The sequence below is a fragment of the Bos grunniens genome, chromosome 3, assembly GCF_055505025.1.
Source record: "Bos grunniens cultivar Pamir isolate PY7600 chromosome 3, Bosgru_T2T1.0, whole genome shotgun sequence".
NCBI classification, from domain to species: domain Eukaryota; kingdom Metazoa; phylum Chordata; class Mammalia; order Artiodactyla; family Bovidae; genus Bos; species Bos grunniens.
In genome coordinates this window covers 96907420-96932729 of record NC_141167.1, presented here as the reverse complement: position 1 = coordinate 96932729, position 25310 = coordinate 96907420, and the positions used below count along the sequence as shown (strand labels likewise).

The window sequence follows — 25310 nt, the reverse complement described above, 5'->3', positions numbered from 1 at the left end:
TCCCTCCCCATACCATCCCTCTGGGTCGTCCCAGTGCACCAGCCCCAAGCATCCAGTATCGTGCATCGAACCTGGACTGGCAACTCGTTTCATACATGATATTTTACAAGTTTCAATGCCATTCTCCTAAATCTTCCCACCCTCTCCCTTTCCAACAGAGTCCATAAGACTGTTCTATACATCAGTGTCTCTTTTGCTGTCTCATACACAGGGTTATTGTTGCCATCTTTCTAAATTCCATATATATGCATTAGTATAGTGTATTGGTGTTTTTCCTTCTGGCTTACTTCACTCTGTATAATAGGCTCCAGTTTCATCCACCTCATTAGAACTGATTCAAATGTATTCTTTTTAATGGCTGAGTAATACTCCATTGTGTATATATACCACAGCTTTCTTATCCATTCATCTGCTGATGGACATCTAGGTTGCTTCCAGGTCCTGGCTATTACAAACAGTGCTGCGATGAACATTGGGGTCCACGTGTCTCTTTCCCTCTGGTTTCCTCAGTGTGTATGCCCAGCAGTGGGATTGCTGGATCATAAGGCAGTTCTATTTCCAGTTTTGTAAGGAATCTCCACACTGTTCTCCATAGTGGCTGTACTAGTTTGCATTCCCATCAACAGTGTAAGAGGGTTCCCTTTTCTCCACACCCTCTCCAGCATTTATTGCTTGTAGACTTTTGGATCACAGCCATTCTGACTGGTGTGAAATGGTACCTCATAGTGGTTTTGACTTGCATTTCTCTGATAATGAGTGATGTTGAGCATCTTTTCATGTGTTTGTTAGCCATCTGTATGTCTTCTTTGGAGAAATGTCTATTTAGTTCTTTGGCCCATTTTTTGATTGGGTCATTTATTTTTCTGAAGTTGAGCTGTAGGAGTTGCTTGTATATTTTTGAGATTAGTTGTTTGTCCGTTGCTTCATTTGCTATTATTTTCTCTCATTCTGAAGGCTGTCTTTTCACCTTGCTAATAGTTTCCTTTGATGTGCAGAAGCTTTTAATTTTAATTAGGTCCCATTTGTTTATTTTTGCTTTTATTTCCAATATTCTGGGAGGTGGGTCATAGAGGATCCTGCTGTGATGTATGTCAGAGAGTGTTTTGCCTATGTTCTCCTCTACGAGTTTTATAGTTTCTGGTCTTACGTTTAGATCTTTAATCCATTTTGAGTTTATTTTTGTGTATGGTGTTAGAATGTGTTCTAGTTTCATTCTTTACAAGTGGTTGACCAGATTTCCCAGCACCACTTGTTAAAGAGATTGTCTTTAATCCATTGTATATTCTTGCCTCCTTTGTCAAAGAGAAGGTGTCCATATGTGCGTGGATTTATCTCTGGGCTTTCTATTTTGTTCCCTTGATCTATATTTCTGTCTTTGTGCCAGTACCATACCGTCTTGATGACTGTGGCTTTGCAGTAGAGCCTAAAGTCGGGTAGGTTGAGGAGTCTACATTTTTAATGAGCTACCCAAGCGCTGCTTAAGCATGCTGCAGTTTGAGAACCACTAGTAAATGTGCAAATATGAAATTTAAATTTATGATAAAGAAGTTAAATATAACAGAATGACATGAGGAAGACAAATTTAGATTGAGACATTGGTTTAAAAGAGCCTAATAAAGTGACATTTAAACTGAGACTTGACTGGTAAGGAGAACTGTTCAGGGGAAGATTGGGGGAGGGGGGAGATTTTTTTCAAGCAGAGGAAAACTCATGCACACATTCTAAAGTTGCTTTCCACCCCCTTATTGAGGCCTAGTTTCTCTTCCTAAAGGGAATACCAGCACGTAAATGCATGCATCCTCTCATCTGTGTTTAGTTCCTCTGCTCGGCTTTGTCCCTAGCCTAAAATTTTTTCTGCTAGGACATGAGTTAAATTAGGAAATTTTATCTCAGTTAAGCTTTACAAAAATAAAACTGATGAAACTTAATTTATAAACTTCTATGTAGGCCCAAATTCAACATGAATATTTGTTCTAAATCACCCACCATCTCATTCTTTTTTCTTTCTCAGTAATGAACTTTGTGTTTGAGAATGCCGAATAAAGATCATGATCTAGTACTGTATACGATATAGTATAGTATATGGTTTAGAGGGATCCATGTTTGTTTATATGTCAGTGTTGCCAGTAAAATCTTTGTTTACATGTGAGGGGAATATTTTATATTAAAATTTCTGAATTTCCAGACAAATCCTTTTCAGGTTGAAATTTTACACAGATCAAACCCCATGGGAATTTCAAAAATTCTGGGCAAAGTTCAATGAGCTGTTGGACTAAATGTTTGTGAAGACAAGTTAGCAATCTGAAAAACAGTGCTGATTCTGATTGATCTTGTGACTCATGAACTACAGATCATGCAGGATTCTAGCAATTTATTTATAACACATGGGCTTCTGCAGGCATCTGCACTGACAAGGTGGAAGTCATGCTAATAGTATTTGTAAATAGTACACCTCTATATTTAGAAAATGCAGAAGAATCTATATATAAGTGATTAGAATAAATGATTTCAACAAGGTTATTGGATGCAAAATATATAAAAATCAATATATATTTCCATGTACTAATAAAAAGCAGAAAATAACAGAGATGTTAAATACTTAAAACGTGGACTATATTTAATGAAAGATGTGAAAGACCACAGAAAACTATAACACATCATTGAGAGGAATTAAAGGAGGCTTAATTGAAGAACATACCATATTAATAGATTAAAATCTAATTTTTCAGAATTGATTTTTGTTAAAAAGATCTTCATGACCCAGATAATCATGATGGTGATCACTCACCTAGAGCCAGACATCCTGGAATGTGAAGTCAAGTGGGCCTTAGAAAGCATCACTACGAACAAAGCTAGTGGAGGTGATGGAATTCCAGTGGAGCTATTTTAAATGCTGAAAGATGATGCTGTGAAAGTGCTGCACTCAATATGCCAGCAATTTTGGAAAACTCAGTAGTGGCCACAGGACTGGAAAAGGTCAGTTTTCATTCCAATCCCAAAGAAAGATAATGCCAAAGAATGCTCAAACTACCACACAATTGCACTCATTTCACATGCTAGTAAAGTAATGCTCAAAATTCTCCAAGACAGGCTTTAGCAATACGTGAACTGTGAACTTCCATATGTTCAAGCTGGTTTTAGAAAAGGCAGAAGAACCAGAGATCAAATTGTCAACATTTGCTGGATCATGGAGAAAGCAAGAGACTTCCAGAAAAGCATCTATTTCTGCTTTATTGACTATGCCAAAGCCTTTGACTGTGTGGATCACAAGAAACTGTGGAAAATTCTGAAAGAGATGGGAATACCAGAGCACCTGACCTGCCTCTTGAGAAGCCTATATGCAGGTCAGGAAGCAACAGTTAGAGCTGGACATGGAACAACAGACTGGTTCCAAATAGGAAAAGGAGTACGTCAAGGCTGTATATTGTCACCCTGCTTATTTAACTTCTATGCAGAGTACATCATGAGAAACGCTGGGCTGGAAGAAACACAAGCTGGAATCAAGATTGCCGGAGAAATATCAGTAACCTCAGATATGCAGATGACACCACCTTTATGGCAGAAAAGTGAAGAGGAACTCAAAAGCCTCTTGATGAAAGTGAAAGAGGAGAGTGAAAAAGTTGGCTTAAAGCTCAACATTCAGAAAACGAAGATCATGGCATCCGGTCCCATCACTTCATGGGAAATAGATGGGGAAACAGTGGAAACAGTGGCTGACTTTATTTTTGGGGGGCTCCAAAATCACTACAGATGGTGACTGCAGCCATGAAATTAAAAGATGCTTACTCCTTGGAAGGAAAGTTATGATCAACCTATATAGCATATTGAAAAGCAGAGACATGACTTTGCCAACAAAGGTCCGTCAAGTCGAGGCTATGGTTTTTCCAGTGGTCATGCATGGATGTGAGAGTTGGACTGTGAAGAAGGCTGAGTGCTGAAGAATTGATGCTTTTGAACTGTGGTGTTGGAGAAGATTTTTGAGAGTCCCTTGGACTGCAAGGAGATCCAACCAGTCCATCCTAAAGGAGATCAGTCCTGGGTGTTCATTGGAATGACTGATGCTAAAGCTGAAACTCCAATACTTTGACCACCTCATGCGAAGAGTTGACTCGTTGCAAAAGACCCTGATGCTGTGAGGGATTGGGGGCAGGAGGAGAAGGGGACGACAGAGGATGAGATGGCCGGATGGCATCACTGACTTGATGGACATGAGTTTGGGTAAACTCCGGGAGTTGGTGATGGACAGGGAGGCCTGGTATGCTGTGATTCGTGGGTTCACAAAGAGTCGGACACGACTGAGCGACTGAACTGAACTGAACTGAATGGCTCTTTAGTATCAAAGAACACAACATATCCCAAACAACAAAATAAATCAAATGTATTCATTCCTAGACATATCACAGAGATGCAGCAGGTTACCAAAGTCAACTGATAATCTTAAAAGTACCAGATAGAAAAATAGATTTATTACAATGGAATGACAGATAGCCTGACAACTGACTTCCCAAGAGGAACAGTGAAAGCAAAGACACTATGGAGCAATATCTAGAAAATGCTGAAATATAGCTCTCAGTTCAGTTCAGTTCAGGTGAACACTAATATTATTTACAGTGAACCATCCTTCAATAATTAGCACATAGGGACTTCCCTGATGGTCCAGTGGCTAAGAATCCATGCTCCCAATGCAAGGAGGCCAGGTTCAATCCCTAGCCAGGGAACTAGATCCCACATGCCACAACTAAGAATTCACGTACTACCACTAAACATCCTGAATGCCACAATAAGGATGAAGGTCCTGTGTGCCGCAACTAAGACCCCACACAGCCAAATATTTTTAAAGTTTTACAGAAGAATTAGCACATAATAAAGCCATTTCAAACAAAAAATAACTGAGATCACTGTGTGCTGATGAAAGGTTTAAAGGAAATTATTCATGAAGAACAATGATGATCTCAGAAGGAATGTCTGAGCTATAGAAATAAACTATGACAAAAGGAGTTGCTTAACATACATAAATATAGGTAAAAAAAACAAAACTGTGAAGGACTAAAATTATAATATTAAGAACTAAAGAAGAAAGGATTGATAAGCTAACACAACAGGCAGTGCCTGAAGTGTGCCATGGCTGCTTATATTGGTTAGAGAGGGGATAAGCATATTAATTAATTCTCCACTTTGTCATGTGTAATCCATATGTTAAAATTTCAAGGATAACCTCTAACAAAGTAGAAAAAGTAATGTCCAAACCAAAAGAGTAGAAAGCCAGAATAAAGAAGCAAATGAAATCTCAGTGCATTCAAAAGAATACAAGAAAGAGGTAAAAACATAAAACAAAAAAAGTAAAGTACAGAATAAGTTGGTAAAATATTTCAAATATATCACAATAAAGGTTCATTGTCAACACATTCATTTAAAATAAAAATAACAAAAATCCATCTATATGCTATTTAAGAGAGAAACACTAGACATGGAGACAAAATGTCCATCAATACATGATTGGATTAAGAAGATATGGTATACACATACATACACACATACAAAATGGTAAATTACTCAGCAACAAAAAAGAATGAAATACGGCCACTTGCGGCAACATGGATGGGCCTAGAGAAAATGATGTTCCGTGAGAAAGACAAATACTCTACGATGTCACTTATCTATGAAATCTAAAAACTAATACAAATAAATATATCTGCCTGCAATTCAGGAGACCTGTGTTCGATCCCTGGGTTGGGAAGATCTGCTGGAGAAAGGAATGGCAACCCAGTCCAGTATTTTTGCCTGGAGAGTTCTGTAGAGAGTGGAGCCTGGTGGGCTATGGTGCCTGGGGTCACAAGGAGTTGGACCTGACTGAGAGACTAACACTTTCACTCCAAAAACTAATACAAACGAATATATACGCAAAATAGAAAAAGACTCACAGATATAGAAAACAACAACTTGTGGTTACAAAAAGGGAGACGGAAGGGGGGAAAGACAAATTAGGAGTCTGGATTAACAGATACAAACTACTATACATAAAATAGATAAGCAAAAAGGATATACTGCATAGAACGGGGAATTATACCCACTATCTTGTTATAACCTATAATGGCATATAATCTTCAAAAATATTAAATAATTTTGCTGTGCATCTGAAACTAACACAACATTCTATATCAACTATAGTTCAATTACAAAGTTAAAATTTTTTTTAAAAGAGAGATAAACACTAAAGTGTAAGAACCAAGAAGGTGTTGAAAATAAGATAAAAAACTACAACATACATACTAAGTTAAATAAGCTATTACAGTTATATTAATAACAAACATATTAAAAGAAAAATATAATCAAGAATAAAGAGGGTCACTTCAAAAATGATAAAATCAACCACTCTAAACTTTTATCTATTTTATCATTTTGAAGTGGCCCTCTTTATTCTTGATTATATTTTTACTTTAAAATACATACAACCATTCTAAACTTGGCTTCCCTGGTAGCTCAGCTGATAAAGAATCTGCCTGCAATGCAGGAGTCCCCGGTTCGATTCCTCAGTTGGGAAGATCTGGAGAAGGGACAGGCTACCACTCCAATATTCTTGGGCTTCCCTGGTGGCTCAGCTGGTAAAGAATCCACCTACAGTGCGGGAGACCTGGGTTTGACCCCTGGGTTGGGAAGATCCCCTGGAGAAGGGAAAGGCTACCCACTCCCATATTCCGACCTGGAGAATTCCATGGACTGTATACTCCATGGGATTGGAAAGAGTTGGACACAACTGAGCGACTTTCACTTTCATTCTAACCTTGGGTAAATATAAATACATAACTTGAAAATAGATCAATATAGGAATAGAAAGAAAAGGAGTAATGGGCAAATCCATTCCACCTCTCAGTGACAACAACAACAACAAAAAAGGCAAACAATTATGATTTAGAAGATCTGAAAAAGACAATAAGTAATTCTGATGTAAGGAATAGATATAGGAACTTTACCTGCACATTTGAGAATACAGTTTCTCAAGAACATAATTATGTATGTGAAATACATACATATATCTCTGGCAAGACTGAGGAAGAAAATATGTTAAGGCACAAATGGCTAATTTTAATATGGGGAAAACTCAAAACAGATGTTGAGTAGAAAAAAGAAGTGACAGAATACAAAAAAGTTCTAACATATATAAAACAACATATTATTTATGTATAAATACACAAGCAATAAAGATTTAAAGAAGAGTAGGGGAATGATCAGTACAAAATGGTGAAGAGTGGTTCCCTTTCTGGAAGAACGGAATAAGAGGGCTTTCAAAGTGGCTTTGGATCCATGGGTTTGATTTATTTCTTAAAATGGATAATAGGTCTTCAAGAATTGCTTGTGTTCCTTCCCAGGCTAGCCCCACCCTCCTGATGGATACTTTCATTCACATCCTTGGAGTAATCTCAGACTGCTGGATTCCATGTCTTCCCACCGTGTCCTTCTTCCCAGTTTCCTTAAGCCACCTACTTTGGCTTTTGCAATATCCAAGGGTATGTATTATTAATATTTGCATTTGTGTCTTTTCCTTGTTCAATTTAGTTTTGCTTCTCTTTTTCCTTTGCCTGTCTCCAAGTATTGATGTTTCACAGGGCTCTGTTAGATGGCCACATTATATATAATTCCACATACTTTCTTTTTATGGATCATCCACTCTCCTGACTTTTTTTGTCTCTTTCTGCATTCTTTCCATCATAGTTTCCATAAGACTTAATCACATTTATTTTCTTGTTTTCCACCTCTTGCAGATTGTGAGGGCGGACACCAAAGTCATTTGTGTTGATGAGGACTTAAAATGACAGCCCTATTTGGTTGGAACTGAATATTTGTTGAATTGGGTTTCTGTAGTCTTATCTTCCTCTGTTAGTTATTCACATATCAAGAACCTCTCCCTCTACTAATAATCTTACAAGTATAAATATTTTATTAATGTTTACATTCCACATTCTTCTATCCCATTGCTTATCATAATGCCTCAAATATAATAAATATTCAGTAAACATTGGTTAATTAAGATGTTGTATTCCCCCAACACATTGTAATTGAATCAGTCTACTTACCAGGCTTTAAATTATCTTTATCACAAAAAAATGAATAGACTCAACATTACTTTTTCCTAAGGACCTATCATAAAATTTCAGCCCCTGGTTATAGATGTAGGGACATCTGCAAAGCTGTCTTACCTTCATCTACTATTGTCTATTCCTGAACCCAAATAGTTACAGAGTTCTTATTATGAATCTGTGATTTTAGCTAACCTTACACACTGCTAATTTCTTTAGGGAGGAATTTGGCCTGAAGAGATCACTCTTTTGAGATCAATATAAGAAAAGGTAAATGTAAGCCAAATGTTAGGACTTCCAAGAAGTCATATCTACTGGCCTGGGATACAGTATCTCAAAGAAGAAAGCTGATTACTTGAGACAGTTTAAATGAAAGAGAGCAAAGTACTAATCCCACTGAGCTGGAAGAATGTCCAAATTGTTTCATATGGATGTTTTATCTTTATGGAAGTCAAATGTATATAAGTCCGAACATGAAACTTATACCACAAACATATTAAGGATAATTATTTGCATAGTAAGAAAAATAGCCATAGACTTAATTTTCAGTAGGATTCTGCATGTTTTCTTACTTAGGGAATCTATCAATGCACTTGAATATTTCCTTAAAGGCTTTCTATTATTGGATAGAGAAGAAATAGGAGCTCAAAGCACTCTTTATTATAGTGTTGTTTGTGGTAGCAGGGAGATGATAGCAGTCTGGGTCCTGACCCTGAGGGAGTATTAACATAAGGTGGATGCAGATGATGTAGTACTTAGCAGAAACCAGAAGCCACAAGGTGAATATATGCATAAAAATAAGATTATATCTTAAAACTATATTGTTAAGCGAAAAAAAGGAAGATAGCTGGTATCTATAGCACAGCAGCGGTAGTGTAAATTAAATGACATGCTCACAAATAACCACTGCCATTTTCCAAAGATTTTTATAAAGAAAAGGTAATTTTTTCCCCCAAACCTTTTATTGGAGTATAATTGGTTTACAATGCTGTGTTAGTTTCAGGTATACAGCAAAGTGGATCTGTTATACATGTAACCATTCTTTTAGATTCTTTTCCCACGTAGGCCATTACAGAGTATTGAGTAGAATTCCCTATAGTCCTTATTATAGAGTAGGTCCTTATTAGTTATCTATTTTATGCAGTAGTATATACATATTAACACCAGTCTTCCAATTTATCTCTGCCCTGCCATAATGACAAATTTATTTTCTACATCTGTAACTGTTTCTGTTCTGTAGGTACGTTCCTTTGTACCTCCTTTTTTTCCAATTCCACATATGTTATTTGTCTTTGTCTAACTTACTTCACTCAGTATGACAGTCTCTTGATCCATCCGTATCGCTGCCATTGGCATTATTTTATCTTTACAGTTGAGTAATATTCCATTGTATTTATGTTCCACACTTTATCCATTTCTCTGTCAATGTACATTTAGGCTGCTTCCGTGTCTTGACTATTGTAGATAGTGCTGCAGCTACCACTGGGCTGATGTGTCTTTCTGAATTATCATTTTCTCAGAATATATGTCCAGGAGTGGGACTGCTGGTCCATATGGTAGCTCTATTTTTAATTTTTTTTTCAGTCCTTCCACTTCTTTTTTTTTCACTTTATTTTTTTAATTGAAGAATATTTGCTTTAAAGAATTTTGTGGTTTTCTGTCATACATCAACATGAATTAGCCATAGGTACACCCATGTCCACTCCCTCCTGAACCTCCCTTCCATTGCCTTCCCCATCCCACCCTCCTAGATTGTCACAGAACCCCTGTCTGAATTCCCTGAGTCATACAGTAAATTCCCATTGGCTATCTATTTTATATATGGTATTGTAAGTTTCCATGTTTCTCTCTCCATACATTTCACCCTCTCCGTTCCCCACTCCCATGTCCTTAGGTCTGTTTTCTGTCTGTTTCTCCATTGCTGTCCCAAAAATAAATTCCTCAGTACCATCTTTCAAGATTGCATATATATGCGTCAGTATACGATATTTATATTTCTCTTTCTTACTTCACTCTGTATAATAAGCTCTAGGTTTGTCCACCTCATTAGAACTGACTCAAATGTGTTCTTGTTTATGGCTGAGTACTACTCCATTGTATATATGTACCACAGCTTCTTTATCCATTCATCTGTCAATGGACATCTAGGTTGCTTCCATGTTCTAGCTATGGTAAATAGTGCTGCAGTGAACATTGGGATACATGTGACTTTTTCAGTTTTTATTTCCTCAGGGAATATGCCTCGTAGTGGGATTGCTGGATCATATGGTGGTTTTCTTCGTAGTTTTTTAAGGAATCTCCATAATGTCTTCCATAGTGGCTGTATCAATTTACATTCCAACCAGTAATGCAAGAGGGTTCCCTTTTCTCCACACCCTCTTGAGCATTTATTGTTTGTAGACTTTTTGGTGATGGCCATTTTGACTGCTGTGAGGTGGTCTTTCACTGAAGTTTTGATTTACATTTCTCTACTAATAAGGCTTCAACAGTATGTGAACCGTGAACGCCCAGATGTTCAAGCTGGATTTAGAAGAGGCAGAGGAACAAGAGATCAAATTGCCAACATCTGTTGGATCATCAAAAAACCAAGAGAATTCCAGAAAAACATCTACTTCTGCTTTATTGATTACATCAAAGCCTTTGACTGTGTGGATCACAACAAACTGTGGAAAATTCTTCAAGAGATGGGAATACCAGACCACCTTACCTGCCTCCTGAGAAATCTGTGTGCAGGTCAAGAAAGGACATTTAGAACTGGACATGGAACAACAGACTGATTCCAAATCAGGAAAGGAGTACATCAAGGCCATATATTGTCTCCCTGCTTATTTAACTTATATGCAGAGTACATCATGAGAAATGCTGGGCTGGATGAAGCACAAGCTGGAATCAAGATTGTCAGTAGAATATCAATAACCTCAGATGCACAGATGACTCCACCCTTATGGCAGAAAATGAAGAGGAACTAAAGAGCCTCTTGATGAAAGTGAAAGAGGATAATGAAAAAGCTGGCTTAAAAGTCAATATTCAAAAAACTAAGATCATGGCATCCAGTCTCATCACTTGATGGCAAATAGATGGGGAAACAATGGAAACAGTGAGAGAGTTTATTTTGGGGGGCTCCAAAATCACAGCAGATGGTGACTGCAGCCATGAAATTAAAAGACAATTGCTCCCTGGAAGAAAAGCTATGACCAAAGTAGACAGCAGATTAAAAAGCAGAGACATTACCTTGCTGACAAAGGTCCATCTAGTCAAATCTATGGTTTTTCCAGTAGTCATGTATGGATGTGAGAGTTGGACTCTAAAGCTGAGTGCCAAAGAATTGATGCTTTTGAACTGTGGTGTTGGAGATGCCTCTTCGGTGTCCCTTGGACTGCAAGGAGATCAAACCAGTCCATCCTAAAGGAAATCAGTCCTAAATACTCATTGGAAGGACTGATGCAGAAGCTGAAACCCCAATACTTTGGCCACCTGATGTGAAGAACTGACTCATTGGAAAAGACCCTGATGCTGGGGAAATTGAAGGTAGGAGGAGAAGGGGACAACAGAGGATGAGATGGTTGGATGGCATCACCAGCTCAATGGACAGGAGTTTGAGCAAGCTCTGGGGGTAGGTGATGGACAGGGAAGCCTGGTGTGCTGCAGTCCATGGGTTTGCAAAGAGTCAGATAGGAATGGGCAATCAAGTGAATAATAAGTGAAACTGAGCATCTTTTCATGTGTTTGTTAGTCATCTGTGTTTCTTCTTTGGAGAAATGTCTTTTTAGGTCTTTTCTCCACTTTTTGAATGGGTTGTTTGCTTTTCTGATATTAAACTGTATGAGCAGCATATATATTTTGGAAATTAATTATTTGTCAGTCATTTCCTTTGCTATTATTTTCTCCCATTCTGAGGGCTGTTTTTTCACCTTGTTTGTAGTTTCCATTGCTGTGCAAAAGCTTTTATGTTTAATTATGTCCCACTTGTTTATTTTTGTTTTTATTTACATTACTCTAGGAGGTGAGTCATAGAAGATCTTGCTTTGATTTATGTCATCAGGTGTTCTGCCTATGTTTTCATCTAAGAGTTTTTTTTTTTTTTTTTTATAGTTTCTGGTCTTACATTTAGGTTTTTTTTTTTTTAATCCATTTTGAATTATCTTTGTGTATGGTGTTAGTAAGTGTTCTAATTTCATTCTTTCACAAGTAGCTATCCAGTTTTCCCAGCATCACTTATTGAAGAGGCTATCTTTGCCCCACTGTATGTTCTTTCCTCCTTTGTCAAAAATAAGGTACCCTCCATATTCTCTCCATAGTGGCTGTTTTTGTTTAGTTGCTTAGTCGTGTCCAACTCTTTGCAACCACATGGAATGCAGCATACCACGTTTCCCTGTCCTTCACAATTTCCTGGAGTTTAGTCAAACTCAGGTCCATTATGTTGGTGATGCCATCCAACCATATCATCTTCTGTTATGTCCCTTTCTCCTCCTGCCTTCAATCTTTCCCAGCATCAGGGTCTTTTCTAATGAGTTTGCACTTTGCATCAGGTGGCAAAAGTATTGGAGTTTCAGCTTTAGCATCAGTTCTTCCAATGAATATTCAGGGTTGATTGTCTATAGGATTGACTGGTTTGAACTCCCTGCAGTCCAAGGGACTCTCAAGAGTCTTCTCCAACACCACAGTTCAAAAGCATCAGTTCTTCATCACTCAACCTTCTCTCTGGTCCTACTCTCACATCCATATGTGACTACTGGGAAAGCCATAGCTTTGACTACATGGACCTTTGTTGGCAAAGTAATGTCTCTGCTTTTTAATATGCTGTCTAGCTTTGTCATGGCTCTTCTTCCAAGGAGCAAGCCTCTTTTAATTTCATGACTGCAGTCACTGTCTGTGGTGATTTTGGAGCCCACGAAAATAAAGTCTCACTGTTTCTATTGCTTTCCTAACTATTTGCTGTGAAGTGATGGAACTGGATGCAATGATCTTGGTTTTTTGAGTGTTAAGTTTTAAGCCAGCTTTTTAACTCTCTTCTTTTACCTTCATCAAGAGGCTCTTTACTTCCAGTTCACTTTCTGCCATAAGGGTAGTGTCATCTGCATGCCTGAGGTTATTGATGTTTCTCCCAGCAATCTTTTGTTTTAATTAATTTATTTTAATTGGAGGCTAATTACTTTCCTGATGTGATGGACATGAGTTTGAGTAGGCTCCAGGAGTTGGCAATGGACAGGGAAGCTTGGCGAGCTGCAGTCCATGGAGTCTCAAAGAGTCTGACATGACTGAGTGACTGAACTGAATTATTTTACAATATTGTGGTGGTTTTTGTGATATATCAACATAAGTCAGCCACGGGTGTAGATGTGTCCCCTCACCCTGAACCGCCCCTCACCTCCCTTCTCACTCCATCACTCTGGGTTGTCCCTGAGCACTGGCTTTGAGTACCCTGCTTAATGCATTGAACTTGCCCTGGTCATCTTTGACATCTCCCGGCAGTCTTGATGCCAGCTTCTGGGTCATCCAGACCAGCATTTCGCATGATGTATTCTGCATATAAGTTAAATAAGCAGGGTGACAATATACAGCCTCGATGTACTACTTTCCCAACGTTCAGCTAGTTATTGTTCCATGTCCGGCTCTAACTGTTGCTTCTTGACCTGGATATAGGTTTCACAGGAGGAGGTAAGGTGGTTTGGTATTCCCATCTCTTTAAGAATTTTCTACAGTTTGTTGTGAGCCACACAGTCAAAGGCTTTAGCATAGTCACTGAAGCAGAAGTAGATGTTTTTCTTGAGTTCTCTTGCTTTTTCTATGATCCAACAGATATTGGAAATTTATCTGTGATTCCTCTGCCTTTTCTAAATCCAGTTTTTACACCTGGAAGTTCTCGGTACATGTACTATTGAAGTCTATCTTGAAGGATTTTCAGCATATTCTTGCTAGTATGTAAAATGAGCACAATTGTGTGGGAGTTTGAACCTTCTGTGGCATTGTCCTTCTTTGGGATTGGAATGAATACTGACCTTTTCCAATCCTGTGGCCACTGCTAAGTTTTCCAAATTGCTGGCATATCGAATGCAGCACTTTAATAGCATCATCTTTTAGGATTTGAGATAGTTCAACTGGAATTCCATCACCTCCATAGTGGCTGTACCAGTTTACATTTCTACCAACAGTGTGGGAGAAATCCCTTTCCTCCACACCCTCTGCACCATTTGTTTATAGATTTTTTTTTTTTTTTTTGATGTTGGCTATTGTGACTGGTGTGAGGTGGATCAGGTGGCTTCACAGGTGAATTCCATCAAACATTTAGAGGGGAGTTAACATCTACCCTTCTGAAACTCTTCCAAAAAGTTGCAGAGGAGGGAACACTTCCAAATGTATTTTATGAGGTCACCATCACTCTGATACCAAAACCAGACAACAAAGAGATAACGTAAAAGAAAATTACAAACCAACATCACTGATGATGGCCTCTCATTTTCTTTTTTTTCAGCAACTGTCACTGATGAACATAGATATTCATCCTCAACAAAATATTGGAGTAACCAAAAGGTCTGCTCAGTTTTTTCCATAAGATGGCTCTAGTAGTGTTTATTTGTGTTTGACTTCATTTGAAACAATTATGTTACAGTATAATTCGACAGCTGGCATATCAGTATGCATTTATAAAAAATTCATCAAAATTGGTAATTTTTTGTGTAGCTATTTTAATATTAATGATGGAAGAAAAAAGCAACATTTTTAGCACATTTTACTTTAATATTTCAAGAAAAGCAAAAATGATACTGAAACACAGCAAAAAAGATTTATCTAGTATATGGAGAAGATGCTGTGACTAATGTGTCAAAAGTGGTTTGTGAAGTTTTGTGCTGGAGATTTCTAGCAGAATGATACTCCCTAGTCAGGTAGAGCAGTTGAAGTTGATAGTGATCATATTGAGACATTAACTGAGAACAATCAATGTTATACCACACAGGAGACAGCTGTCATACTCAAAATATCCATATCAAGCGTGGAAAATCATTTGTATCAGCTAGGTAATGTTAATCTTTTTGATATTTTGTTTCCACATAAGTTAAACAAACAGACAAACAAACCTTCTTAACTGTGTTTCTGCATGTGATTCTCTACTGAAACTTAAATTTCTATTTTTAAAACAAATTGTGACAATGAAAAGTGGATACTGTACAATAATGTGGAACAGAAGAGATCATAGGGCAAAAGAAATGAGTGACCAGCATCCACACCAAATGCCAGTCTTCATCCAAAGGTGATGTTGTGTATATGGTGGGATTGGAAGGGAGTTCTCTATTATGAGCTCCTTCCAGAAAACCAAATGATTAATTTCAACAAGTACTGCTTCCAATTAGATTAGCTGAAAGCAGCACTCAATGAAAAGCTTCCAGAGTTAGTCAACAGAAAATTCATAATTTTCCATCAGGATAATGCAAGACAGCAAGCTTCTTTGATGACCTGGTAAAAACTCTCATAGCTTGGCTGGAAAATTCTGATTCATCTGCCATATTCACCAGACACTACACATTTGGATGTCCATTTAGTTTGGTCTTTATTCTCTTCAGTTTCAGTTCAATTCAGTTCAGTTCTCAGTTGTGTCCGACTCCTAGTGGAAAAAAAAATCTCAATTCTCTGAAAGATTGTAAAAGGCACCTGAAACAGTTCTTTGCTCAACAAGATAAAAAGTTTTGTGAAGGTGGAATCGTGAAGTTGCCTGAAAAATGGCAGAATGTAGAGGAACGAAATAGTGAAGACATTGTTTAATAAAGTTTTTGGTAAAAATGTCTTTTATTTTTATTTTTTGACCAACCCAATACTAGCAAATTAAATCCAATAACACATTACAAGGATCACACACCACGGTCAAGTGGGTTTATCACAGGGATGCAAGGATTTTTCAATATCTGCAAATCAATCAGTGTAATACACCACATCAAAAATTGAAGAATAAAAACCATATGATCATCTCAATTGATAAAAAAAAAAAAGCTTTTGACAAATCAAATTCAGCACCTGTTTCTGATAAAAACTCTCCAGAAAGTGGACATAAAGGGAATCTACCATAGCATAATAAAGGCCATGTATGACAAGCCTACAGCAAGCATCATCCTCAGTGGTGAAAAACTGAAAGCGTTTTCTCTGAGATCAGGAAAAAGACAAGGATGTTCACTCTTGCCACTATTATTCAGCATAGTTTTGGAAGTCCTGGTTATGGAAGTCAGTGAAGAAAATGGAATAACGGGACTCTAGATTGGAAAAGAAAAAGTAAAACTGTCACTGTTTGCAGATGATACAACTATACATAGAAAACCCTAAACATGCCACCAGAAAATTACTAGGGCTAATCAATGAATTTAAGTCAAAGAATATACAATTAATGCAAAATAATCCCTTGTATTCCTATACAGTAACAATGAAAAGTCAGAAAGAGAAATTAAGGAAATAATCCCACTCACCATTGCAACAAAAATAATAAAATACTTAGGAATAAACCTACCTAAGGAGACAAAAGATCTATATGCAGAAAACTAAGATACTGATGAAAGAAATCAAAAATGACACAAACAGATGGAGAGATATATCATGTTCTTAGATTGGAAGAATCAATATTGTGAAAAATGACTGTACTACCCAAAGCAACCTACCGATTCAGTGCAATCCCTATCAAACTACCAGTGGCATTTTTCACAGAACTATAACAAAAAATTTCACAATTTGTATAGAAGCAAAAAGGACCCTGGATAGCTAAAGCAATCTTGAGAAAGAAGAATGGAACTGGAGGAATCAAGCTCCCTGGCTTCAGACAATACTACAAAGCTACAGTAATCAAGACAGCATGGTATTGGCACAAAGACAGAAATATAGACCAATGAAATGAGCTAGAAATCCCAAAGATAAACCCATGCACCGATGGTGAGCTAATCTTTGACAAAAGAGGCAAGAATATATAATGGAGAAAAGATTGCCTCTTCAATACATGGTGCTGGGAAAACTGTACAACAGTACAAAGAATGAAATTAGAATACTTCCTAACACTATATGTAAAAATAAACTCAAAATGGATTAAAGACTTAAACGTAAGGCCAGAAACTATAAAGTTCTTAGAAGAAAACATAGGCGTATACTCCTTGACATAAATCACAGCAAGATCTTTTTTGATCCACCTCCTAGAGTAATGGAAATTAAAAACAAAATAAACACATGGGACCTAATTAAATTTAAAAGCTTTTGCACAGTAAAGGAAACCATAACCACTTTTCACTAAAAAGACAACCTTCAGAATGGGAAAAAATAATTGCAAAAGCAAAAAAAAAAAATAATAATAATAATAATAATTGCAAAAGCAGCAACCAACAAAGGATTAATCTCCAAAACATATAAGCATTTCATACAGCTCAATGTCAGAAAAACAAACAGCCCAATCAAAAAATGGGCAGAAGATCTAAATAGACACTTCTCCAAAGAAGACATACAGATGGGCAAGAGGCACAGGAAAAGATGTCCAACATGACTCTTTATTAGAGAAATGCAGATCAAGAAAAGATTTAAAATCAAGCATATGCGGGGAGTTGATTTAGAATGACAGCAAGGTATGGCACTACAGAATGGGAGTGAAAATGAAACAAATTAGTAAATAGAACAAGAGGTGTAGTTTGTGCAGACCAATTGGGATCTTTGTAAAACTAAAATTAAATTTAAAAAGAGAAGAAAATGACGATTGTTGACCTAGAAATGATATATTCTTGACACTGCTATAAGGGAAAATATATTGTGCAAAATGTAATTTGCATACTATTTCAGAACAAGCACAGTTGTAAAGTGAGACATACTCCTCATATTAAAAGTATTGTCTTCTTTTGTGCTGCAGAGAATATGCAATTATTAGTGACAGAAGAGACAACATTTTTCTTCCATATCTTGTGTTGTTTAGACTTGTACTTTAGTGTTAATTTCAACAAATGTATTAAATTTCTGATTTCGAAGCTAACTGACTTTCATTTCACTTTATGGAAATTCTCTAGGTTGGGGAACACAGATGGAAAGGAACCAGAGAGGTTATTCCTCCCCTTGCCAATCATAGAAGTGAATTAAATGACCTCCTGGTACAAATACATATAAACTCTCTTTGTAGGTGTTTAAAGGTACTCTTTCTCAGACTTTAGGACAGAAATACATTAGTTTATAATAGTTCAAGTGGTAACCATGTTTATGGTGTAGCAGTAAAAGCAATCATAATTCCAACGATAGATTAGGGAGTGGACTAACCCCAGGTCCCTGAAGTCTGACAAGTATACAGTAAATCCTCAGGTAGATCTATCAGCACAATGATGACAGGGGCTTATATAAGACTGAGCTAAGGTTTCTTCTGGGCTTGCATCCAAAGGCCAGGAATTGTAGAGAAACTTTACCCTCAGTAATTAACTACTAAGTCAATAATTATTTGAGTAGGAAAGGGTTAAAATCAATGTCAATCTTTGCATACTGCAGGTTTTCTATTTTCAGAACCTATCATCCAAAAAAAAAAAAAAAAGCAACAACACACAACTCTAATGCCCTTAGCAGATGGATCTGTGTTATTGCAGAACAGGGACCTGGAAAGTCTCCATATACCAAGCTATAAATATCCTTTTGACATTTATTATCCTCACTTGAGTTCAGGTGCTTAAATACTTGGACTGAAGTCATGTTTGTTGCAGGAAAAAAGCTGATCTTTAAGCATGCCTTGTCGCTGGCTAAATTATTAGCAACAGACAAAGATGGAGGGTAAGTACTCTGGAGCAAGGGAGTCTCCCACTTAAGAGAGGTCATGGAACCTTTAAGTCAAATTAGTTGAAGTTTAGATTCGCTTGTAGTACAAATTCCCAAACACCTCACCTCAGACAATTTGATGGATCACATCCCAGCAACTCCCCACCAACCCCCAACTTTCCAAACATGTATCTACGAGTGTGGTGTTCTGTGGTATTGAATTTGAATCCCAGCCCTGCCAGCTGCACTGGATTGTAAATTCAAAGTCCAATGAATCTCAATTCACTTTGCCTTAAGGGAAGTGTAGGATTATGTAAACCAGGAGATAATAACCACTATAAAATCCATCTAATAAAATAAAATCGAACTAAAGGTATCAACATAGATTAACAGTCCCTCTCCATTTAGGACTGTGGACTCCTCAAGTGTGGTTATTTTGTGGTTCAGGTGAGGATTTAGTAGTATTGTTCTTAATTAGAGACCACTTAATTCTCTTAGGGATGATTATTTGCAGCCTGGAAAAGGATTTGTTCTGAGTGGAAAAGAATCCATGCAAGACTTTGTCTGGGATATTACATAACAAAAAATTTGTTACATTACATAACAAAGTCTTGCAGATATATCCATCCCAGAGCTATTCGGAACCCTAGCCCAGAGGACCCAGAACAGTGTGAAGCTGAAGAAGACCCATAGGCCTCCTCCTTTATCCTGTTCTTCCCCAGCATGAATGACCCCTTAGTGGCTTTCAGAACAAGCTGATTTGGTGTGGGGCTGCACCGATGCATTTACAGGGCAGGGCTTGGAACTCGGCAACACATTTTAAAGGGATATTGTCAGAATACGTTGTCTAGAAAAGAATGAGGGGCCTAAAATTTATGAAATATAAACATAGTCAAAGAAGTTGGACTTCTCTTTTCCAAACTAAACATCAATAAGTTATCACAGTGCTAAGTGGACACTCAGAAGCAAGACTGTCTACTTTCAAATCTTAATTCTTCTACTTAGTAGCTCTGTGACTTTGAGGAAATTATTTACTTCTTCTGTACTTTCAGCTTCTTCATTGGTAAAAGAGGGAAAAATAATAGTGCCTAATATATAATGTTGCTAAAGAATCAAACGTTGCAAAAGAATCAAATGAATTAATAATAATAAAATGTTTGAAAAGTATTTGAACATAGTAAGGCTTATCAGTGTTTGACAAGCAAAGGAAAAATATGTAAAGAGTTTTCAAATATTCAAGAAACTGTAATACAGAAGTGTAAGTAGGCTTTTATTTGAGTTGCTATAGGTTAAGGGTTCTTAATTTGGGCATCTGTGGAAAAATTTCAAGTAGCCCTCCAAACCCAACAAAGTATTGGGTTGGCCAAAAAGTTCATTTGGGATTTTTTGTGAGTTTTGCATATACATATACTTTTCTGGGGGTAAATGTTCATAGCCATTCTTTATATTTCCAAAGAATACCATTACCTTAATCATTGAAAATTAAACCAAGTGAATGAAAGTTTCAGGGAGTTCCACTTCGGCTTATAGGAAAGGAATTATTCTTAGACTTTAATGATCAAAACTCAGTGGGTCCTCTTGGGAAAACTGAAAGCTGTATCTCAAGAACTGTTTATTTTTATGCTAAAAGAACACATTTTGGGGGTTGGAGGGTCACCTGAATGGAGTCTCACTATCAGAGGCCTTAGAGGTGAGATAGAGCTCAGGATCCCTGGCTTATACCCCTTTCTTCCTCTTCCCATATCACTCCTTTCCCATAATTGAAAAATATGTGTCTCCTGGATCTTGGCAATTTTTTAAGCTGTATGGTTACATAGTGCACCTTTGCACCAATTACTCAATGCTAAAGCCAGTCCTATTACTCCCTTGTTGAAAATTTTCTGGTATCACTCCAATGACTAAGTAATTTTTTGCAAAGAACATAAATCCAATTATAATATTACATCATCCACTCTTCCATCTGTACTTCTTACTTAATAGAGTCCCAATCTTTCATTAATAGCTAATTCAAATGTTATATGCTCTGTGAAGTCTTTCTTAAGTCCTCTAAAAAGAGTTAGCTGCTTTGTGTTATGAATTCCTATGATTATTTCATTTAAATCTCTACTGTAGCACTCTTGATCTAGCTTATCTCCCATATTATAATAGAAATACATGAAAGGCTGAGACTGTACATTGTTCAACAGTCTATTCCTGTGGTAGACATTGCTAGGTACCCACCACATATCTTTTCCCTACTCTTCCTTACTGAAATAATGCTTTCTGGACTCCCATGCAGCTAGAGGTAATCATGTAACCAATGAGATATAAAAGAAGGCCACACGATTGGGTTCTGGCTAAAGGAATATTAATTCAAGCGTTGTACCATGCTTCCTCCCCTCATCATAAGCCCCACACCCACCCACCCATGCATGATCTTCTGTACACTCTTTTTCCCTCTACAATGACCTTGACTACATGTTGAGGGTAAGATAGGAACCTTGTTTCCTGAATAACTATCTCATCCCCACTAGCCACATTTTTGTGTGTGTTAAACTTCTAAGGAGAAGGGGATGACAAAGGATGGGATGGTTGGATGGCATCATGGACTTGATAGACATGAATTTGAGCAAGCTCTGGGAGTTGGTGATGGACAGGGAAGCCTGGTGTGCTGCAGTCAATGTGGTAGCAAAGAGTTGGACACAATTGAGCAACTGAACTGACTGAAACTTCTAAGACATGCTGCTTATTTGTCACAGCAGCACAGCCTAGCATACTCTGACTTTCAAAGGTTGACAAAGCAGAAAGCTGAATTCTAGTTCCTTGGTAACAATCTGGAACCCCCATGATTATCTCTAGACTTCTTGTTGCAAATAAACTCATATCTGTAATAGTTTTTCTTTTATTTATGACTAAATCAAATACCTTCCTGTTACTATTTTCAGTGTTCATGAAACAGTAAGCAAGAAGCTCCTAAGAAGACATACAGTAATATTATTTCTGAGTTTTAATTGAGAAAGAGTAACATTTTAAGTTATTTAAAAGTAAAGTCTATCAAAGAAAATAGACCTGAAGCTACAAAAAAGTTGGTTTAAAAAAAAGAGAGTAAATACCATGTGGGATAAGACACCAGAATATGAGTCTGATACAAAATGAACTGGGGTAAAGAAATAAACAAAGGAAAAAGGAGAAGAGTAGAAATCATCATGTTATGTTTCAAAAGTTGGATCTAGATCTAAGGTAAAGACATTCTCAAGAGAATAGAAAGATGCTTCTTATAGAGAGACCCTTCTCCCTTGAATATTTCAAATCCCCACATGTAAAGGAAGTCAGGTCCAATGTAGCAAGGAACTTTTGAAATATCTGATGTCTGGGGTGGATTCACTAAGGCTTGCTGTTTTTCTTATACACACAGTTGGAGTTCTTTCAGAAAACTTAAAAAACCATTGGTAAAGGTCCTTGTAAGACTTTTTAAGCATCAAAATAGCTATAGACCTGTGAATAAAGCTAAATGTGATTTTGAGGCAATGAAACTCTTGAGTCCTGGAGTACAAATTATGAGGCTTTGGCTCTGAAGGAAAACAGTGCATATACAATTCACTGAAGCATGGGAATATTCAGAAATTTAGTTAAGAGGGATCAAAGAGTTTAAAAAGCAGAGCAGAGGCCCTAATTTGGGCCCAAGTCTCTCTGTTCTCAAATTTGTGAAACTGAATCTCATTTCTTATGAATTTATTATCAAATCTATGTGGATAAAACATATATGTTACAATGTTTATTACATAATCTTGGCTAACTTTAAAGCTTCACCACATATCAGAAAAGAGAGGCTGACCTCTTTGTACCATAAACAGCACCATCTATTGAGAGAGATGGCTGCTTCCTCAACTGGAAGAACCAAATTTTATGGACAATCCAAGCAGAGTATAAAGAAAGGTGGTTGTTTTCTGCATGTTGTTAGTGAGTCATCCCCAAAGTGCTACTTGCCACTTACTTTTGGTATCCTGATCTTTGAAAGAGGGGCTATGGATTTTTTTGTGTTCTGTATCTAAATCTTCAAATAACTATGTGATGCTCTCCCATGCTTTACATTATCTTCTGGACAATTTTCCTAGTGCTGGCTCAGAGGTGGATTCATTCATTCCTTCAGTAATTATTTAAAAATCATGAGCTATAGGCCAGGCATTGCCACAAGTGCTAATTTCATTCCTTCAATAATTATTTAAAAATCATGAGCTATAGGTCAGGTATTGCCTTAGGGACTAGGGATAAAGAAGACTAAGGCAAAATTTCTACCTTCAAGTGGCTTAGAATGAGGAAAGTGGAGAAGAAAGAGTGATGCTAACTGTTCCTAATATGGTGTATAGATTGGTATATGACAGACCAGGATAGCCCACAAGCTTTGTACTAATAATATGGTGAATTTGGAAAGAGGATTGAGAGATAGAGAAGAATTTTGATGATTCTGATTTCTTAGATCTCATTGGTTAGATGTTTTTCACAGTCCACAAATGAGGAGAATGCAGAGTTAGCTGCTGAGTCAGGCCTGTAAGCAGCTGCCCAAGGCGTCAATCTATAAAAGATACTAAAACACCACTGTCATAAATTTTAGCTATGGGGCCAGTTAATGACTCAAGTTTTCACATGCAACCCCTTAAATTGGTGTTTTCCAGGTAAATTGCTCCCAGTGTTGGTAAATGATATAGCACGTGGAAGAGGAATAAAAGCAGCCCTTCACTGATGCCACCCTCCTTCTTTTGAGGAATGATGGGAAGCATGCATTCAAGTTGCAAGGTGCAGCTGCAAGGTGTCTTGTCCCCAAGCCTGAAAGCAGATATGAGTCACCTGCGGCCAATACCTACTGTCAACTACAATTCTGAACTTAACTGAAGTATGGCAAGGTGCTGTTTACCTAGAACATGTGATGTGTTTTATTTGTTTATTTTACTAGCTAAAACTTAAACATCTTAATGTGTTCATTAAGAGGTCGATTGATTGAAAAGAACTTAAAGAGAGAAAAACTTACTGAGATTTTTTTTTTTAAATTTCAGAAGATGTACTCTGCTTTGATGCTGCTGCTGCTAAGTCTGCTAAGTTGCTTCAGTCATGTCCGACTCTGTGCGACCCCAGAGACGGCAGCCCACCAGGCTCCCCCGTCCCTGGGATTCTCCAGGCAAGAACACTGGAGTGGGTTGCCATTTCCTTCTCCAATGCATGAAAGTGAAAAGGGAAAGTGAAGTCGCTCAGTCGTGTCCGACTCTTAGCGACCCCATGGACTGCAGCCCACCAGGCTCCTCCGTCCATGGGATTTTCCAGGCAAGAGTACTGGAGTAGGGTGCCATTGCCTTCTCCGCTGCTTTGATGAGTGAAAGTGAATTAGTGAATGTATTTCTGTTTCTCCTATTTTAGTATACATTTTCCTGAATATAAAGTGAAAAATAAAATAGAGCAACACTCAACCTCTGCTATATCAGAATATTACTTTAAATATTTTGTTACTAAAAGTTGATTGATTGCAAGACTTTGTTTTTCTTTTTTTTGGTAGAACTGACACTGCAAGCATGTACAGCAAGATAATATTTGACTACTTGCTGACATGACTATAATCTTGCTAGGTGGCCTGTTGCACTGAATTTCACAACATGAAGCCAAATTATATTGCAGGAAATATTTACAAAAATGAACAGTGAGTTTATTTGTCCTCACAATTCTAATTATACCTCATTCTCTGTTTCAAATATTACAGAAAAAGTGCTAAGGAATTTTATTTGTAAATCTGGCATGTGGTTTTAGAAGCATTTAGAATAGCTCATTAAGATGGATTTACCTACAGTGTTGTAGAGATTCTATGTGGATAAAATATTCACTGACATGTTAACAAAGTTTAATTCCAGAGTAATTTTTGTTTACTTTAAAACTCTATCACATGTGTGAAGAGGGAGTCTGACCTATTGGATCTAGAAACACTCATTCAAATAGCATCTCTTTTATTTGACATTATCTGTATAAAATGCTACTATTCAAAAAGTGGTCATAAAATACTTTGCTCACCTATAAATAAAAAAACCCTTAAAATATATTTTTAAAAGACGATGTCCAAAGAAGTGAAACTTCGTCCTTACTAACAGGTAATTTATTTTGAAGTGATGAAAACTGTAAAATAAAAGACAATTTCAAAAATATCAAAATATTTTATTTTTCAGGTGATATAGGAAGTCTCTATCATAAAGATATGAGTATATAGTGTTTATTAAGTCACTTTCTCCCATCATATCCCATTAAATATTGAACAAATAACTTTAAAATATTACATTAAAGGAGTCTTTGAATATTAGCCTATGTTGGTTAGAATCGGAAAAGCCGGTTTTTAGAGAGAGGAGATATATGATTTTGGACATGATAAGTTAAAGATACTCAAGGAATATAAAAATGAAGACACCAAGAAATTACGTAGTATAACTACAGGACAGCATAATGGTTAACAACACAGACACTGGAGCTTGGCTGTTTGAG

General features: G+C 37.1%; 1 long non-coding RNA gene across 4 annotated transcripts in view; it reads left to right on the top strand.

The window, feature by feature from the left end:
• LOC147376181 (uncharacterized) overlaps positions 1–24864 on the top strand; it is a 34637-nt gene extending 9773 nt beyond the window's left edge. Inside the window, exons 3-6 of one of the 4 annotated variants that reach the window (XR_015160820.1) lie at positions 7368–7505; positions 14548–14606; positions 23560–23698; positions 23849–24864. This is a non-coding gene — a long non-coding RNA (uncharacterized LOC147376181). Of the gene's footprint in view, positions 1–7367; positions 7506–14547; positions 18595–23470; positions 23699–23848 lie in introns of those variants that run through there. The other 3 variants (XR_015160818.1, XR_015160819.1, XR_015160817.1) reach the window with 3 other exon arrangements.
• Positions 24865–25310: the final 446 nt, after the last annotated feature.